Here is a 9,583-nt window from a genome sequence, read left to right as displayed (position 1 = left end):
ACTATTATCTTGATGTTTTTATATTAACCAAATTTAGTTTTTAAAGAAAAATTTAGACTCTGTAACATAGTACAATACTCTAACAATTGTTTAACCATAGCTGTATAAACCCAATTTTTAAGACTAATTGTTCTAAAGAATAAAACTTAACAGACACACTGTTAAGAGTAAATGAGTGTTTTTAAGAAATCCTTGTCATTTTAACATATAGATTAAACTTTGGTTTTTATCAGTCCATTAATATTTGGCATTAGGGAAAAACCTTCAATAACTTTAATTGTCTTACACACATATAACCAACTTAGTTACACACAAACATTGAAATTTGCCCTTTACTAACACACAGAATTTTTTAGCATTTACTTAGACCCTCATGTATTTCATCACACAAGTACTTTGTTACCCCAAAACATTTTCTTTTCCCTTCTACTAAATATATTTCTGTACCCAAAGTACAGAAATTTTTTCTTTCCTATCAGTTGACCCCTTTTTTGTTCACATTTTGAATACTACAGCACTTGGCCTTTACCAGGTTGTCTTAGTCAACTTTTTCACTGCTGTGACTAAAAGAGCTGATCAGAATAATTGTAGAGGAGGAAAAGTTTATTTGAGGGCTCACAGTTTCAGAGGTCTTAGTCCTTAGAAGTCCAGCTCCATTTTTCAGGGCTGGAAGTGAGACTGAACATCATGGCAGAAGAGTGTGGCAGAGGGAAGCAGCTCACATGGTGATGAGAAAGCAGAGAGAGAGAACTCCACCGTCCAGGTACAAAATATATACCCCATAACCATGCTCCCCAGTGTCCACCTACCCCAACCACATCCCCCAGTCTTCAGTTACCCCTCAGTTAATCCAATCAAGTAATTAATCCATTGATTGGATTAAGGTTTTCATAACTCAATCATTTCTCTGAATCTTCTTGCATTGTCTCACATGTGAACTTTTGGGGGACACGTCACATCCAAACCATAAGAGAAGCCTACCATTTACACAACCTGTCCTCTCTAAGACTTTAAGCTGAGTGTGGACAGGGTACTTTGCTGTCTGGTTCTTGGTGGGGGTGGGGATGGAGATCCGAATTTGAGGAACCTTGGGCTTGTAAAACTTTGAGGTACTCCTTAATGAAAGGAATAAAAAATATCTAAATATAAAATCAAGTAGAGAAATGAATATGTTTTTAGAACAGAAATCCAAGGAAATCACACATTATTAAAAGATGGCAAAATGCTACAATTAATGAGTTGTAAACTTCTACAGTAACTTTTTCTGTATCTTTTGGTGCCTACCCTTGGTCATCTCATGATTTTTACTCACATTATATTTAGAGAAGGAAAAGATAACTTTTTTTCAGGAATATCCAAATGAAATTTATTTTTCGTTATTGATAGTTTGGAAGCATAAGGAATACCACTTCATACACATATATACTGATTATCGGTAGAAATACTGTAGTTTTGTGCCACACTAACCCAAGGGGTTCTGATAAGTTTATTTCATGTAGTTGTCATAAAAAATCAATGAGCTTAAAATTTCTTATGCTTTATTACCAAGTTTATTGTGGTTAAGGAAATTCTGGTTTGCTCAGGAATTGAAGAGACAGATGTGGGGGAACATGCTCTCCAGAGTTACCAAGATCTTAAGACCTGGGGACCACACAGTGGTTGGTGATGTGCTTCTGGAACCCCTTCTTATCCATAGATTCCCAATAATCACTCAACTCTCTAGAGACTGCAAGTGACATAATCAACTCCACTGTATGCACACCAAATGTATCCATATCTTCACTTCTCCTTATTCAGTTTAACTCTCTGACTTTGGCAAATTTTAAAAAAACAGATGAACATCCATAAGCAGTTTAAGTCTATAGCTAGGGTCTCTCTGAATGCATTGGAGACTATATAGATATAGGACTCTAAAGCTTTGACAGATTCCAGGATAAATCTGCCACTGTTGCTTAGGGAGTTAAGTGGCAAAAACATGTTGAATGAATGAATCAACAAAAGAATCAATGAATGAAGCAATGAATGAGTGGATTTGCACTAAGGATGACTTGTGCGACTTTGGACAAATCACTGAACTTCTCAGAGTTCATTTCCTCCTTTTAAAAATGAGAATAATCATCTGTATCTTACACCCATATCTTAGAGATAATACACACACACAAAATCCTAAAGTAAAATAAAAACAGAAAAATATTTTAGAAATAAGACATAAAAAAGAAGGTGAAGTTTCTCCTCCTTTAACTTAATATCCCAAAGAGTCCCAGCTCCACCCAGATCTTCTCAATGGTGAGTCTGAAGACAGCCACTCGAATGGATCCCTCTGGTCATCCTGAGGATGGTATTGAAGCCAGAATTAAGGAAAGGTAGTTGGTGTAGAAATAGGGGATCCGGTCAAATCGAGGAAATGAAGCCATGAGGCCATCTGCCTCTGGAAATTGGAGACTGTTCCTGGAAGAATGGAATGTCAAGGATCTCTGGAGCCCATTGATTACCAAATTTACCTGCCTTTATCAAGGACTGCAAGCATGGAGCTGCTAATTAATGCTCCCTGGGTCCTTACCTGCCTGAATCACCTTGGCCCTCCCCCTATCCATGGCTTCTCACTTAATGCAAAACCAGGCCTAGTCATGTAGGCAGGAAGGGAGGGATAAGGGGGGAGAGAACTGGAGAACAAAAGAGACCTTAACCTATAAAAGATGTAGGGTGCGCTCACTTCTGGGGACTTTAGAACATCAGCCATGGCCCCTTCTTCCTGCCGGGAGAAGTCTGTATTATTTCCTTTAAATAAAACCTGCTTAATATGCTTGCCTTGGCGTGCTTCTCTAGTGTTCAATCTTCAACATTAGAAGGAGAAGAACTCGTTACTGGTAAAGGGCGGTATCAGTGTTGTCTTCATCTGCTTACCATAAGCCTATGTGGCATCTTTGATAAGTATCTCATATTTAAGTTGACTTCTGTTTTTTTTTTTTTTTGACTCCTGTTTTCAATCTTCTACGTCTTTCTCAAATCCATCCCCTTTTCTTCATCTCCATTATCAGTGCTACTTTAGCTCAAGCTCCTGTTACCATTTCCCACTGGGAAAAGGGCAATCACTCTTGAATGCTCTTGCATTCACTCCACTTCCCATGATGCAGTCAGGGTGGACTTGTCAAAAGGCAGATCTCATGGAGCCATCCTGATTACACATTTCAACAGCTTCTTGAATCTTTCCAGGTAAAGATTAAAGCCCCTTATCACGTCTACAAGGCCTCAAATGGTCTTGCTCTTCCTAGCTCTCCAGGCGCATCTTCAACTGTGTTCCTCATCATTTGTCCCACATGACCTTTGATCATGCTGCTCCTGTTGCCTGGAAACTTTCAAAAGAGCCAGATTCTTCCTTTCCCCTTTCATCTAGTTATTTTCCACTTCATATCCTTAGACTGCAAACACTTCCTGGTAAAGTTTTTAGGGCATGATATACATCTCTTTTATGGCACTTGTTATGATTATAAATTTGAATGTGTTCCTGTAATTCAATTAATGTACATTTCCTAAAAAGAACGCTCACTGAGGGAGACAGTTGTATCTCTGCCACTTAAATCAAGTCCTGCCTGAGCAAGAGCTGAATAAATATTTTTAGGTTGCATGGATGAATCTCACTCACTTCTAGTCCTCCAAGTACATCTTTCACCTTAGAGTTCAGTTAGCGGCTTACTCTGGTGAGAAAGAAAGAGGAATTAGAGAAAGAGGGCATACCCAAGGTCAGGTCTGTTCTTACCAAGAAACCGAGCATGGAGGGCCACGTGCCTCTATTTATGCTCTCCAGAAGGTCTGCTAGATGGATGACGGCTGCAGCCACCAGGACCCAGGATTTCAAATGGTCAGACCACCAGTGGTCTCTGAGTGGACAGTGGTGTTTTTGCCACTCTCTCCACTACTTGGTTTTCCCTTGAGAGTCAGAGGGAGAGGATAATGGGATTTTTCAACCCTAACCTTACCATCTCATGTCTTTTGTTTCCTGTCTCACAAGACCATGATATCTTGGACTCCTCATCCATACAGTAGAAATCCTGAAATCCTATCTTGCCAAATTGCAGAAAGCAATTTGCAATGAGGTCTTGAACAAATACCTAGGTGTGAAATATATATTCATCTCATTCTTTTCCCCTAAGGAATAAAAAAGAAAGAATAAAGTATGTATGGATCTTTTATATCTAATGAGAAATTCCATGTGACTTTGGGCAAATCCTCTAGGCAAACTACTTTTTCATTGCAACTTTCCTTCCTTTCATATGTTCAAATGGGAAAATATAAATATGACACTCAAAATATCACTCCTAATTCCATATTCTAGACAAAAGTCCTCTTTCAGAGGTTCATTTAATTTAATTCTTTTTGTTCATACTTCTTGATACATTTACATAACGGCTAATACGAGGCTTTCTGTCTTTTGTCAGTCACTAACTTAACTGTGTATTTTAAGAGATCATACTTTTTAGGATCTTAAAATTTTTTTTGTCTGCATCTATTATATAAACAAACCAATTAATTTATTCTTCTCTTGCTGAAGATTTCACTTCTCCCCGTATTTTGGGGATAGTATCACTCTAAACACTTTTCATATTTTTCTACATTTCTGCTTCAACTACCAAGACTTGAGCACTTGATATTCATCGTCTCTGTGTTTAGTCTTGGAGAAGTGTAGAAATGCTAAGCTCCATTCTCCGGCCTGAGCGTTCCTATTCTAGGAGAGGAGACAGAAGAATGAAAACAAGACTTTAAGAGAGTGTGAGTTTATGGAGGAAATGTCCAACCCAGGAGAATGACCACTTCTGACTAAGGGCAGTGAGCCAAAGAAAGTTTCTTGGAAGAGGAGGTATTTGGGTTGGTGAATTCAGGACTGTGTTAGTCAGTGTTCTGTTACGGTGGCAAAACACCTGAGATCATCAACTTAAAAGGGAGAAGTTGATTTTGACTCACAGTTTGGGAAGTTTCAGTTCGTGGTTGACTGACCTCACTGATTTTGGTTTTGTGGTGGCACAGTACCTCATAGCAATAAGGAGTGGTGGAGAAGGCTGTTCAATTCATGGCAGCCACGAAGCAAATGAGAGAGAAAGAGGAGGGGCCAGGCTTCTAAAACCCCTTCAAGGGCACATCCCCAGTGATCTAACCTTCTTCCACTAGGCTCCGCCTCCTAATAGCACCAAGGGCTGAGGACCAACTATTCGACACATGGCCCGTGGACACTTATCCAAACCACGACAGGTACCAACTCTTACTTCTAAGACTTATCATCAACTTTCCTAACTTTGATCTTGGATTTTTTCTTCAGACCAACACTTACCCTTCTCTACCTGGATTCAGTGTCCCTCTTCTGTTAGCCAGTGCTTCGTCCCTAAGTGTCTTCAATTCCTGAGTGATGTCCTGGACCTGCCTTTTGAGGCATCTGGCTTCAACCCTACAGTGGGATGGCGGTGAATACTTAGCAACCTGGAAAACCTGCTGCACCAAGCAAACAGCTGTGATTCATAGTGTGATCTGATTTCCATGCTGTAAAGGTTCACAGTGTGACTGATGTCAAACTACCCACATGATGTCGCTAAAGACACATTTGGCAAGAGATGTGCAGTAGCTTATTATTATGTAATATTTTTACTAAATTTCATCAGGCATAAATAACCTTAAGAGCTTAGGTAGTAATAAAATGTAGTAAAATAATTAGAAAGTAATGGATTTTTGAGTATTTATTATGTTTGTTTTTAATAAAATTTAATAAAATTGCAAGTTCACATTATTTGCTTTTTAATCATGGTTGTGTTCAGCAATAGGCTCACAAAATAGTTGAAATATTATCTCATGAGAGTTTGCATGAGCTGCCTTTAGCCCACCTCTGGCTCTAGTGAACCAGCTACATGAACTGGTCTTGCTCACCTCTCTGGACTTGGTCCACACTCTCTTCCCTCTCCAGCCACAGTTGGTCTACCAATTGTATTCCTGAGAAGAGTCCCACTTATTCACATGTTAAGAGATCTCATGCAGGAGTTCTGCTACCAGAAATCCTCTTCCTTTGCATTAGGAGTCTCTTCGTAATTTACTTAACTCGTAACTTACCTTAGTCAAAAGGTCTTCCCTCTGCCTCAAAATTAAACCAGCCTCTGCAACACAGTCTCTTCCAATAACTTTTCTAAAAACTTTGTTTTTCTTGGTCATTGTCATGATTCAGCTTATTTTACCTTTTTGAGCTCCATGTTTACCGTTTGTGTTTCGTAATAGAACACGAAATCGATGACCTCAGAGACCTTGACTCTCCTGCTTATCAATGTCTAGAACAGTGCCTGGCAAATATATGTTCAACAAATATTTGTTGGAGGAGGGAGAGCATGAATGACAACACTCAGTGATCTCACTCTGACGCTGGCAAGAAAGCATGCTAATGTAATGGCTGCAGAGCCTTCAGGTCGTACATATATATTATTTCATTTAACATAACTTTGATTAAATGCACTACTTGATTTATAATTGATTTTATTATGACCCCACATAATGTCCAATTTCTGCTAAGAATTCCTGGAACAGCCAGCTCTTAATCTCATTTTGATAAAAACCATGACTTCATACCTTAATTGCATTTAGTTTGTGTGGGCATTGGTTGGTAGCGACCTTCAGATTTCTGGGTTGTCCGTGTGGGAAAGAAGACTGAAAAGAAGGATGCTATGAGAATGGGGTACTGAAGAAGCTAACTGGTTTTGCAGTCAGAAATTGCATTTTCTTCTAAATGCTGATGAGGAAGAGTCATTCTCAGATCAATTCATCCTGCTTATCATTCTCTTGCATCTTATATTGTTAACATTAGATTTGGCTATGAGGGACAGGAACTTCAAACCAATAGGCTTAAACAAAATAGAAGTTAATTTTTCTTCTATATTAAAGTTCAAGTCAGCAGTTCAAGACTGCTGGAGTGATACTCCATGGTGTCAAGAACCAAGCTCCTTCTATTTTGACCTCTCTCTGTTTTTGCTCTGAAAAACATGGTTCCTATTTCTCATGATCCAATATGGCTGTTCCCTGCTCCAACCGGTAAGTCTGCATTCCAATCTGTAAGAAGAAGAAAATGGATGGAGAAGGTATATTTCCTTAAAGGGCACTTCTTAGGGGTGCACAAACTTTCTTTCCACATTTTTTTTTTGGTAAATATTAGACCTGTAGCTATACCTAGATGCCAAGAAGGCTGAGAAATGCATTTTTTGTTCTAAGAAGGCCTGAAGACAGAGTTGTCTCATTCAATGACAAAGAAGGAAAGAAAATGCAGCAGCTAGCTGTATAGACTTCATCTTCCTTTTTTTTCTATCAACTGGTTAAGCAATTCCTAAAGATCAGTGTAAGTGCTTAGCATAATTCCATAAAATTGCCCAGTAAAGAAACAAATGAGCCCAAACAGAAATAGAGAGTTTATTGTTCAGGGTTCAACAGGCAACGTGGCCTTTGTGATTTCATTGTTTCCCCTTGTCCCCCAGGTACCATGGACATCAATGAAGAATGGATCCAGGTAGATGCTGAGCATACAGTGGATCTGTTTTGTGGTGGAGGAATGCTGAGCTTAGGACACTGGGATCTTAACTGGTGACTGATAGCAACTTTGCCACCACCTTTTCCAAAGGCAGGCATCACTTTTACTCTGGATTGAAAGCACAGTTTCTCTGGAGAGAGGAGGACTTTATCATCATGGAACATCTTCAAGGATGGAGATATTCTCTCTCTTTCTTATACCATCCAGAAACTGCTCTCTGACCCAGCAGGAGAAACTGTCTCCAGTTTCCAAGGCTATTTGCTGTGTAGGTATCCTTGAAAAAGTAGACCCAGACAGGTAAAAACACCTTGGAAATTGCCTCCCAACATTCCTCTTTTCTGAATTCTGTGTACACACACCTGAAACTAGTTATGTATTTAAGGAAAGTGCCAACTTTTTTAAAACCATAGGTCTAGTTACCCCTCTAGTACTCTGCTAAATGTGATTATTGGGTTGTGCTGCTTTGGAGTTTGAAACTTTTCAAATAGGATGTGCTGAGAGATGGTGGGGTTCATTTTTGCAAGCCTGAACTCAATGCTCACTTTAAGGATTTATAAAGGAGATTAGGAGATTAAAGCAATGACTACCCAGAATTTCAACAGATTTGCTAGTATGCTGCAATATTTTTCCTCTTTCTGCCGTGGGGGATGAGTGTCCTTCATCTTTACTTTATACCAAATTAGGGAAGCTAATAAAAAAAACAAACCAACAAACAAAAAACACAAAGATCTTGCCCTATGTACTCTGGAATTTGGGAACTATAGGATCAGTGCCTAAAAAATGTAAGAAACTAGCTAACTTCTTTGAGCAAAAACAGGTAGCCAGAGTGAGAATTAGCTGAACTCCAACATTGGAAGGACAAAGGTTATTTTTGTTTGTTTTGTTATGCTGTTTATTTGTTTGCTTTGTTTTTAATAGGTTACATGGTGAGGTGAGTTCACAAAGGACAAGGGACAATTTCTTTTGGAACAGATCTCTGTCACTCAGGGAGCATCACCTGGACCCTGAAACCATCTTTAAAGGCCTCCAAAAGCACATAAAATGTTTCATTAGAGAAAAAAAATCAGAATCTGTACTTTTTTTTTTTTTTTCCCCCTTCGGTAACAGAAGATGCCAATTCCAGGTTACAACAGTAACTGTCACCATGACTATGGACGTTGCACAGTTCAGTGTATCTGGTGGTGGGGACGGGTGGTGTTTAGGGATGAAGCCCTGGTCTCTGTTTTGCCTGGTGACTTCAAAAGTAAAGGACAAGGACGTAACCCAAGGTGCAGACAGTTCACAGGAAAGTAAGTAGAAAGGACTTTTTTGTTGGTACCAGGGGTTGAACCCAGGGGTGTTTTACCACTGAGCCACATCCCCATCCCTTTTTATTTTCTGTTTAGAGACATGGTCTCTGTAAGTTGCTTAGGGCCTCACTAAGTTGCTAAGACTGGTTTCAAACTTGTGATTCTCCTGCCTCAGCCTCTCAAAAAAATTACTTCTTAACTGTGTGAAAATATTGCTTAAGAATAAGAGATAATATAAGTTAAACTATACTGAGGTTTTTTTAGTTTTTCTCTCTAGATTTAAAAGTTCGGTAAAATCCCATGGATGGCTTAAAGGCCACGTGTGAATATCTAATGTTTCTTGTGGTCCCACAGTAGTAAATTCATAAGTATTCTTGGTTTCACTGGGTAACACTCAGCCTGAGGAGGTTGAGTGTGATGAGGGGTATGTTGGTTAGGTCTGAGGATACACAGAACTATTCCATTCCTTGAGACTGTGTGACAAGGGACCAAGATTACTGAGCTGTGCTTGTGCAGGTGTGCTGTATCTAGGCAGTACTATTCAGAAAAACCTCTGACCTCATGTTCATCAGGTGCAAAGCTTCCCTCAGGTTTAATACTTTTCTCATTTACTCACATGGTGCCCAAGTGGGAACTTAACCCTCTGCTTGTCTTAGATAATGCTGATGACCTTTTAGCTTTGACTGCTAACCCAGCTTCTTTGATTTGCTCAAGTGATGTCTGGTCTTTGTGAATCTGAACTTACTTA

The 9,583-nt window shown here is 39.2% G+C and overlaps 1 long non-coding RNA gene across 1 annotated transcript; it reads right to left on the bottom strand.

The window, feature by feature from the left end:
• Positions 1-2,928: 2,928 nt before the first annotated feature.
• Positions 2,929-6,138, bottom strand: LOC124981971 (uncharacterized). The gene is made up of 2 exons (XR_007108148.1): positions 5,324-6,138; positions 2,929-4,146 (listed from the first exon to the last, which is right to left on the bottom strand). It is a non-coding gene; the product is annotated as an uncharacterized LOC124981971 (long non-coding RNA).
• Between the last annotated feature and the right edge of the window lie 3,445 nt (positions 6,139-9,583).

Source organism: Sciurus carolinensis, chromosome 4 (assembly GCF_902686445.1).
Source record: "Sciurus carolinensis chromosome 4, mSciCar1.2, whole genome shotgun sequence".
Taxonomy (NCBI): Eukaryota; Metazoa; Chordata; class Mammalia; order Rodentia; family Sciuridae; genus Sciurus; species Sciurus carolinensis.
This window is presented reverse-complemented; position numbering and strand designations above follow the sequence as displayed.